This window comes from Triticum dicoccoides, chromosome 1B (assembly GCF_002162155.2).
Source record: "Triticum dicoccoides isolate Atlit2015 ecotype Zavitan chromosome 1B, WEW_v2.0, whole genome shotgun sequence".
In the NCBI taxonomy this organism is placed as follows: Eukaryota; Viridiplantae; Streptophyta; class Magnoliopsida; order Poales; family Poaceae; genus Triticum; species Triticum dicoccoides.
The window spans coordinates 326,024,193-326,035,364 of NC_041381.1; the positions used below are offsets into that span (position 1 = coordinate 326,024,193).

General features: G+C 42.6%; 1 long non-coding RNA gene across 1 annotated transcript; it reads left to right on the plus strand.

Annotated features, from left to right (window-relative positions):
- The first annotated feature begins 4,958 nt into the window (after positions 1 to 4,958).
- LOC119333164 lies at positions 4,959 to 7,198 on the plus strand. Its single transcript, XR_005161169.1, has 2 exons — positions 4,959 to 5,204; positions 5,508 to 7,198. It is a non-coding gene; the product is annotated as an uncharacterized LOC119333164 (long non-coding RNA).
- The last annotated feature ends 3,974 nt before the right edge of the window (positions 7,199 to 11,172 follow it).

Consider the following 11,172-nt stretch of genomic DNA (forward strand, 5'->3'; position numbering starts at 1 on the left):
GCCACCCTTTGATGGTTTCCATGAAGGCGCCCTCTAGCCAGGTGACGTTGGGCATCTTGCCCACCATGGCGCCTCCGCATTCCGCTTGGCGGCCGCCCACTACCTTCGGCTTGACATTAAAAGTCTTTAGCCATAAGCCGAAGTGGGGCTGGATGCAGAGGAAGGCCTCGCACACGACGATAAACGCCAAGATGTTGAGGATAAAATTCGGGGCCAGATCATGGAAATCCAGGCCATAGTAGAACATGAGCCCCTGGACAAATGGGTGGAGTGGGAAGCCCAGTCCGCGGAGGAAATGGGGAAGGAACACCACCCTCTCATGGGGCCTGGGGGTGGGGATGAGCTGCCCCTCGTCGGGGAGCCGGTGCGCGATATCGCTGGACAAATATCCGGCCTTGCGCAGCTTTTTGATGTGCCCCTCCGTGACGGAGGAGGCCATCCACTTGCCTCCCGCTCCGAACATGGTGGGAGAAGGTTGAGGTGAGATGTGCAGACTTGGGTGCTGGAGCTCGAGTGCGCGGAAATGGATAAGCAAAGGAGGAAGAAGGCGTAGGTAAAAAGGTGGATCCTCATCCCCTTATATGGACGGACGAAGCTATGCATCCCCACCAGCCTGGTAAAACTCGCTTATCTCCCAAGCACCGCAATCAATGGCGTGGTTGGGTTACCCACGCCCATATTGATGAGAATCCCGGAATAAGGGGACACGATCTCTGCTTTGACAAGACATGCCAAGGAAACCGCTTCGCTAAACGCGCTGAGGTGGAACAATAAAAACAATTCGAATAAAGTCTTGGTCGTGGTGTGACGTCATGCCACGAGATACGTCAGCAGATTGAACTTGTGTAAATATTATTCTCTCTACGGTGGTATGTGGAACTTATTTTGTAGAGCCGGACACTATCCTGGTGTTCAAAATCTTCTATGAATTATTCGGAGGAGGAACCCGCCTTGCAATGCCGAAGACAATATGCACGCCGGACTCGTCGTCATTGAAGCCTGGTTCAGGGGCTACTGAGGGAGTCCTGGACTAGGGGGTGTCCGGATAGCTGAACTATCATCTTTGGCCGGACTCCAAGACTATGAAGATACAAGATTGAAGACTTCGTCCCGTGTCCGGATGGGACTTTCCTTGGCGTGGAAGGCAAGCTTAGCGGTACGGATATGTAGATTTCCTACCATTGTAACCGACTCTGTGTAACCCTAGCCCTCTCCGATGTCTATATAAACCGGAGAGTTTTAGTCCGTAGGACGAACAACAATCATACCATAGGCTAGCTTCTAGGGTTTAGCCTCCTTGATCTCGTGGTAGATCTACTCTTGTACTACCCATATCATCAATATTAATCAAACAGGAGTAGGGTTTTACCTCCACCGAGAGGGCCCGAACCTGGGTAAAAACATTGTGTCCCTTGTCTCCTGTTACCATCCGCCTAGACGCACAGTTCGGGACCCCCTACCCGAGATCCGCCGGTTTTGACACCGACAGCTGTCCAGAGAGGTAAAAGAGGAGGTTTCACCCCTCAATTATTGATCTGAGATGCATCCATTGCTACTGGAGGTAGAAGAGGTCTAGGTGGGGCTGTGGTAAAAAGTTGAGGCCATGGAGAAGAGTGGAAGTGGTCAAAACAGGGGTTTTAGTAAAATGGCAGAAGGTGTTTGTTGCTGGTTTGGGCAAGAAGATGAACTCCTCTTGTCATGAGGCTTGACAGGGTCAAATGGAATGAGATAATGATAGGTTCCACCAAGGTTGAGTCCATTTGGGCAAAGTTGCCAATGCAACTTTTGTAAACCCTAGAAATTAGCAGAAATGAACTTGTGTAGATTTAGTTGAGCAAATCACTTCTCCTTGATGCACCACTTGGTGTAGTGGCCTCATTTGGTCATGTAAATATGCTCACCAAAGTTGGGGTCAAGGATAGAAAGTTGGTAGTACAAAGTTGTTCAAATTAAATTCTGGTCAGAGAGGGTTTTGGGGCACTTTGATCAATATAACATTTTCTCCAACTTGTGCCATTTGGTCTAGATGAATGATTATACCATTTGAGCATGTTCACAAGATTTGAGAGCATTTGGACATGTTTGGCAATGTAAAGTTGCTCAAACTTCAAAATGGACAGAAATAGTTTTGAGGGGATTTCATGGGGTTATACTATTCTCCATGATATGATACTTGTCAAGATCATCCAACATGTCATATGTGACATGCTAGAATTTTCTTGGAATTTTTGGAGAATATTTCCTTTGTAAATATTTCAAAAGCTTGAAATATCCAGAAAGGGTTTTTGAGGTGTTTGACCAATATTTTGAACATGACCATGTGTTGAAACTCTTATATATGGACAATATATGTCTACTAAGTTTCCCTAAATTTTCACAAATATTTTTAAAACCATAAAATAATGTTTCCCTATTAAAGACCATTTCTGGCCTTAAGAAAAAGCTTTTAAATAAAATAGGAAAATAACTTTTAAAATTATATTTTTGTGGTTTATGGGAATCCTATACCTAATAGGCTTCAAATATACTCTTTGAAATATTTTTCATACCCCAAATCAAGTACTTGCAGTGCAAACCTTAATTCAGGGGTTTTTGGAATACTAATTTTAGAAAATACTTTTTGGCCAAATTATTTTTGTAAGAAAATACTATAATTCTCTATACACATGGCATGATCATTGGGCAGAAGCTTGGGGCAAGGAGATGAGGTATAGAAGGTGGAGTTGTGTTGACTTTAAAGAGCACTTGAAAACACAGAGAGAAAACCAACTCAATAAAAAGTCAAATATTGCAAAAGTTTTTGTCAAACCACACTTTATCATGATTTATCATCTTAAGTGTTGTGCCATGAAAATCAGGGTGTGACAGACCTACCCCCCTTACAAGAATCTCGTCCCCGAGATTCCCAAACTAGGCGTGGAAAGGAATATGAAAACTCGATCCGGGGTAGTCTTCAAGTCCTCATGTTGCTTCTGCTTCCGTGTAGTGCTCCATTGAGCTTGAAGTACTTGATGGTGTGGCTTCGTGTATGACGCTCTTCTTGATCCAGGTTGCTAAGGGGTTTCTCACGTAGGTCCGGTTGGGCTGGAGGTCGATGGTTTGGTGGTTAATGCCCTCGTAGAGATCGGGCAAGTTAGGAAGCTGGAAACACTTGTGGGGTTGTGATGCATGGAAAGCATTGTGCACATCAGGTAACTCAGGTGGCAACTCTAGCTGGTAACTGTCTTCTCTTCGCCTCATAGTGATCTCAGAGGGGGTTGTTAAATCTCGGAGTGATCTCGAAGGGGGCCGGTGAATCTTGGTGTGGGTCTCCTTGTCATGGAAATGCTTGGTTCCTCCGAGAGAAGTGGCTTGCAGGTACACCTGGTCTTCAAGGCGGAGGTTTACTTCTTGACGAAGGTGGTGGGTGTAGTTCTTCCTCCTTGGCATGGCGGTCTTCAAATGTTCCTTGACTAGCTGAACGGCTCTTCTTCCGTCTTCGGGTGGACAGGTAGGTCACCAAATGATGATGACAACTATCTTGTCTAAGCACTCCATGAAGACTTTGTTCACGGGGTACATAAAGTAGGCTGGGGAATTAGTGGTGGCCTTTGTTGAGTGTGGGCCAAGGTGTTCTTGATCTAGAGTCAAGACCTTATGGTCATGATCTGACCATGTTGTAGCTTGGTAGGGCTTAAAGGTTTCAAGGATTCTAGGGTGCGAGTGAACGTTTATCCTTGAGCACAATTCCTGAGATGCCAATTTTTCTATCTAGTCCTCCAAATAGACCACCTTATATTGCTGAAAGCATCATTTCGTATATGTCAACTCCAATCATTACTCATGTGATTCATATCCTCATGACTCCCGAGAGGAGGTCTAAAAAAATCATATATGCCTACAATCCCCAAACTCATATGTATGTCTACCCCTAAAAATCCATGGGTAGAACATATATGCTGCTAAGCTTGAATGTGACAATCCAAGTGCTCAGCTTGTTCTTCCAAGATCTAAGATAAAGCATCTCTATCCTAAGGAAACACGCCGTATGCCACTCCAAGATCTTGTTTCCTTCCTATGAATGAACTCCAACAACTCGTTAACTTCCATTAATCACTACATAATCCATTAATTCTACAAATCCAACGCCTATGCTGGTGTTCCACATGATCTCCTAAAGTCCTTATAATCCCCAATACTTGAAAGGGCTGCCTTACTATAGTCAGTCCACCAATTCCCGTTATTGTGATCTAGTAATACTCCAAGGTCAAACTCAAAGATGCCTAAATAAACTCCGACAATTAGTCCAATCTCCTAGCTTATCGTCCACCGAGAAACATGGTACCATGATCGAGATCATCAGTCTAAATCCAATTTACTCCGAACCATGTAGACATACTCAGCATCTATATCCATCTAGAATCAACTACTTAAATCCAAATCTCTTGTCCAACGAGAATTCCTACATGTTCCCCCAAGGCATCTATTATATAATTAAGACAAGAGACAAATAAGACATCACATTGATCCACATATGCTAATATTATTTCCATCGTTTGATTAAAATAATAACGGCTGAGATTTAAAATATTTTTCGTAACATGCTAATGTGTATTTACCAGGATATTGCACCGTCACGTATAAACATATTTTTTTGAGGGGGTCACGCATAAACATATATATTAAGGACAGTATAACCGCACCTAAACCGAGCTCCCACAGCGATTTGCGTTTTCAGCCGTCCGTTTTTCCGATCTGGGACTTCCTGGCCGTCCGATTTCGTGCATGTGGCGATATGTTCCGCCATCTGTGTTAACTGGCCGGCTATCCTGTGGGCTGCTGCTCCACGGGCCGAAACAGGCGCCTGTGGTGCATTGGGCCTTGGGCGAGCCGGCAGCCCAATCTGAAGGAGGGAGAGCGACCGCGTCGGCTTTACTCGCGAGCCCAAAAACTAGCGAACCCTAATCGAAGGAGGGGAACGGGAGCGCATAGATCCGGAATCAAGCCGCGGAGAGGGGCGGCCGGTTCCATCCATCGAAGACCGCTGGGGTGCGTCCGTCCACCTGAGGTCAGGGATGGGATCGAGTCCATCCGGTCCAGCTCCGATGCGAGGCGGGAACTTGCCAAGGCGAGGCTCGCGCTGGGTTTGACCAGAAGCGCGGGATCCGGCTTCAGTCGACGCGCTCGAGGGCTCTTGGTGAAACGACTCCTCCGTCTTCGCTCAGGTGAGATCATGTTCCTCTTCTTGTCTCGTAGAGTATCTGATGTTGCTGTTATACGTTGGCTTGGCGTACAGATTGCTCTCCTGCTCTTCCCTTGATTTCTTCAGCCAAGTGAGCTCGTGTTCTACCTGCCGTATAGTGTTCGTATAGAACGCTTAGGCGGAGATTAAGCGAGCTAGGCGCGAGTCAGTGTCAAAATGTGCAATTAGAGCCTAGCAGTTTTTTGAACTTTGGTACTTCATAACGTGTTGCACCTTTCTCCTCATGTTCAGAGTACTGACAAAACTCCTACTGGAAACATGACAGATGGCGAGCGGTGATTTCAGAAGAACTATGGAAAGAAAGAGCACAAGGATGTGATCTACTATAGTGGTACTGTTTCTTTTCTTATAGTGGGTGATATGTTTCAGCACAAGGTATGATTCAAAGCCATGTTTTTCTGGTGTTATCTTTGTCGTTTGGTCAACTAAACTGGTGCTACCCCCTCATGAGAAGAATGAATGTTGTGAGCTCCCAGCGGCTAAGTGTAGTGTGTTTCACGTCTTGGCTGAATTTGTTACAAAACCATATCAGAGAAATTGTCAGAATCTTGCCCGTACGACTCTTTTCTCCTTCTGCCATAATTTTGTTTTGTATACTATTACTATATGATACATCCATTGCTGACGTGTACATCACGTTTTGCAGTTGTAGAATTAATTATTCAGGCGTGAGTGATTTGCGAATGTGAAGAAATCTCTTCCCATAAGAGGCAGTTCAAATAAAGTGTGAACCAATTGTTTTCGCTGTATCCTTGCTTATCTAAGCTTATATACAAAGTACTTTGACATGCTGAAATATTGGATAACTGTCGGACGGTCGTTTCTAAAATATATATATAGTTTGAATTGCTATTTTAGCAAGACCAAAGTGTCATCATATTGTTTTGCCTATATGTCAAGGAGTGCAAGATGCGCCTACATACCTTTTTGCTTCAAAGTTGCTCGCTGTTTAGTTGATTTCCATATTCCCTTATGATCGAGTCCTACGTGTACTAATACTCTGTACCGCTAAATCATCACGGGGGCTATTTGTGTCCAGTTCAAATACCGTAATGGATAGGTCAGCTACTTTTATCCAGTTTGCTGATAATTAACATCCACAAGTTGTTTATGAGTTATAAAAAGGACAAAGCAAAACTTCCCTCTATAGATTCTACGTTTGAATTGCACCAAGCTTTTGACAGCATTAGTAGTCCTTCCAAGGTTAGCATATATAGTGCTGGAGGGCCGTTATTGTGTGGGTACATACAGATCTTACCTAGGTATTGCGTAGGTACATATATATATATATATATATATATATCTTATATCTATTGGTTGCAGAGATGAAACTGGATGCATACTAATAGTCTAACGTGACAGGTGTGCAGGCATTGCGATTTGTATGTAATCCTCTATTTTAGTAGTGTTGTATGCATCTCATTTTCTTATTTACGCTTCATAATTTGGACTCTCAACTGATTTTTTTTAGTACAACCTCTGTCCCAAATTACTTGGCTTAGATTTATCTAGATACGGATGTTCGTATCTAGACATATCTTAGACAAGTACTCTGGGAGGGAGTATTTGATAAATACTTTTCTCTATCTAACGATATAATTTTTAAATTCTTTTTGCACCAGGGTCCACTGTTGACTAGATCATGCTCATCGACAATGGTGTACCAGGGGATAGGCATCTGATGCTGCGGTGAGGCTGCTGGGCTATCTTGCGGTAAAGGTAAATTTGGTTTTGGCCCTGAAAAGGTTCCAACGAAGCTATATGGATTACAGGAAGGTGTAGGTTTTGTCACATAGAACTAATTTTGCACTTTATTTGCAAAAATAGAGAGTATGTTGTTTCAAGCACTCTAGCCGGTCCAAAAACAGATTTAGAATTAATTGACGATCGTATGATTAATGTTATGGCCAAATGAGGCTTATATATTGCCTCTATATATTTTACATTGATTCTGAATATTCTATAGTCAAAATAGACGGTGTGATTTCTACCATTCTATTGTCAAAATAGACGGGCGCGGCAACGCGCGCCATCATGGTCTAGTGGTACATGTGTGCAAAGACCGATTGTGATGGATCGTGATGCATGCAGACTCCATGAAGGATTCAAACAGAAACCGCCAAACGTGTCTTCCTTGGACTCTACAACAGATTCTAAAAGCACCGGAGCGTTCATGTACATGGAGTGCATGCATGTATTTATTGTCTGCTAATTACGTAATTGAAAAGTAATGATGGTAATCAAGTGGACTCCACTACTACTAGATGGTTAAGCTAGCTGTCATCCGGCCGGCCGAGGCATGTGCATGCACAAAAGCATATCGGCCGAGGCATGTGCATGCACAAAAGCCATGCCTGTGGAGACATGGACTAACACCCGACAATTTAAACTGAAAATTATATTTAAATAGCCATGATATTTTCTCACAAGTCAAAGTTGGGGACTTACTCTATTGCACCGATAATCTAAACGAGCAAGATCGATCACTCGCATGTTAGGTGATTAACTGACCCTACCTCGCATGTTACACCAAAGTACGAGAATTATATAGACGACTTGACACAATATTAATAATATATTTATATTACTAACTTTGATCCATTTTAATTGCTATCGTCTTAGTAGAGCTTTACAACAAAAAATTATTAAACAATATAAAAATAATATACGACATGCTAAAATCTATAATTAATATACAACTCTCATTAGGTGGATAAGAAGTACATGCCTATTATAGAAATCTGTAATATATATTACACTTATCATCTAATTTATTTATGAAATATAAAGTACGAAATGAGAGCAAATGCTTGCAATTAGGTTTCTATACTATGTCCAACGAGTGAAAATGAATAGATAATTATGTTTCCAAACTTGGACGAAGGGGTTCTAGAAATTTGATTAAGATGAGCATGTGCGAAAGCTTTTGAACATAGAATTGCGCTAAGTGAGAAAATAATGCAATTCAACCAATGTTTTTCTTTTTTTGTGGTAGCAACCAATGTTGAGGTCCTAGGAGAAAGAGAACATGCAGCATATTCAGATACAAACGATCAGTGTCCTCAAAGTTGGTTTTGTAAAACAATCGTAGAAGATTGTCCATGGAAATATATATAGAAACTAGGGTGTGTGGAGTAGTGGAACTGAGTGAAATAGGTACTTTTTTATGGGAAAATATATACAATTGTTACGAGAGAATAGTGCCTATGGTTTTGCATGTTGAGCCATCAACATCATTATCATAAACTTTCTGTTATCACACATGATCCAAAGTAACAACATACATGCAAAAATTCATCAAGAGAAAATTGTATTATCTCAATATGTAAATTATAGATGAACATGGTTATATCATTTCCACGAGCACAATGGTATCTAGCAATCATGGAATCAAGTACATAATTCATGGCCTGGAAATAAAAATGATATCATGATCAAATTTTGAAAGAAGTAAACTAGGTAAATTTTGACATCTCTGATGTGTACCTAATTATGGGATTTACCAAACCAAATGAAAAGTTTTGGCCTGGTAAACTTTGTCTATATGTTTTGGTATATTAATTTCTATGTGTACCTAAAGTGCTAATTTAATATATGTCAAACGAAAAAAGTATAGCACAATGAAAATCTAGCCGCGCAAATGCGCGGGACACACTGCTAGTTTACGTAATATCAACTGTCTCCTATCAATATCCCATGGCTAAGTTAAATCCAAATACTTCCAAGAATTCCAGCTTGCGATCATAATTGTCCTATAAATCCAATTTACTCAGGGGTAATGAAAGCTATGCTACTCTATTAACATGATCCCACCAAGTTCATCAACTAACATGAGAACCTCATAATCCACCAAATAGTCTCGGACGATTCCTCAAAGTCATTATAAACTCACCAAGTCATTTGTCCTCTGTTCATATATCCCCAAATTGGTCTTTCCTATGGCATTGTCAGTTCTGGTGCTACCTTAGGATGACAATGTGCTCGCTCACTACGTCCACTAGTTCCATAATGAACCCAGTGATAAGCAAGGTTACGGAGGCCTAACAGGTTCTCTTGCAATTCTGTGGGTTAAGCACATGGTTAAGGATTCGAGCTGGGGTATCTTATGAAGTCTCGAAGGGTCTAGGAATGGGTTCCTAATCTTGAGGGGCAATCATAACTCTAAGGGGCTGCACTTGGTCGAGGAGGTTGTAGCAAAAGTCTTCAGTGCTGGTTGGTTGCCAAAGTAGAATCCTTGGTGTGTCTTGTCTTGCTAGCCTTCAGTTGAGGAGAGAGATGAGAGGGAGAGGTAGCATAGAGGAGGGGAATGCCTAAAGGGGGTTCTATAGTGCAAGTGCAAACAAACAGGTGCAAAAAGGGCCAAACAAAAGAAACAGGGTAAGGAAGGTGATAGAGTCACGTACTTGTTGCCTAGGGCAAAAGTGCGACCTATATCAAAACATAAAGAAATAAAAACAAGCAACACACCATCACGGTTCTATTCGAACCATCTTACAGACTCGACTGCGCATAGGGGGTACACGACTTATCCTACCCTAGGGGTTCTCGGACTCAGTAGTCGTGCCTTGTGCCTCGTGCAGTCTTCCGGGTTTTCCCCAGGTGTTGCTACGTCTCTTGTAGTTGTTCGATGAAACGATCCCGGTTGAGCTTGAAGAGTCTTCAACAACTTCTCGCCTGTTGGAGTGATGGGGTGAAGGTGGCTCCTTGTAGCTGGCATTGACTTGGTCTCCTCTTGTCTTCTTAATCACGACGATCCCTTTTGCCTTCTAAGGCGTCGAGTGTACCAGGTAGGCAATCCTTTATGTAATGACATTATCAAGGCATAATAGTGGTCCATCATGTCGGTTACGTTGATGATAACATCGACACCAAGAGCGGGGGGGGTGAGAAGAACCGTTTTCCTGCTCACTATGGTGAGGCGGACCAAATGGCGAGGTTCTCATCCACTGGTGGTTGCCGATACAACAACGGTAAGGACATGATTGCTCTATTAGCGATGTCTATCATGGTCTTGCATATCTTACACCCTGATCGTCATGGGACAAGGTTGCATCATCCTGGGGCAAATTCAAAGGTGTCACCATCCTCTGGGTCTTCATGCCCTCATTCTTCAAAGGTGTATCTTCTGTTGGCATCATCTTGTTGTGGTGTCGCGAATCTTGGGTTCAGAAGAGGTGGGTGAGTGTTTGGCAAGGTGTACTCCTTCTAGGCTATCCACGAGGATTACAAGGAATCCTGTGGTCAGGGGCTTTAGGGTGCTAGCGACCGTTTGCAATAGTTTTGAAGGGAAGAGATCGATGGGGAAAGTATACCTTAGTTTTTGAAAAACTGAGAAGGGAAGAAAAGTATAGATAGTTTTGAAAACTTGTAATAGTTTTGGAAATAGTTTTACCCTAACTAACGACCATGCTATCTAAGGCTCCCTACAGTCAGGATGGCTCTGATACCAGCTCTGTGGGGACCCCGACTCATAAGTCATGATCACCGAATGCACGTGTACAGTGATCCCAAAGATCAATGCTCACTGAACACACAGAAGCTGAATAACAAGAGTCTTACATCCATACATACCGTCTTTCACAAATTATGACCATTATGGTCAAGTCTTACATAGATAAAGCCACCGGGGCTGAATACCAAATCAACTTAAGCAGCGGAAATCTTCGTCGATAAGTAGAACCCACGCCATCCGCCTTAACCCTACAGGCATTCTGACTGGGAAACATCCTAGTTCGCATGTTCGTCTCCAAAGAACTCTTCTTCAAACTCCGGTTCTTCCATGCCTGGTCAATTAAATAACCAGTGGCAAGCCAATGAGTACTTTGAATGTACTCGCAAGCAACCCATGTTTTGGTCCAAGATGTAACAATACATGATATAGGTAAATTTTTGCAGAAAGCTAGTTTTGAGTGCAATGACATGTTCAACAA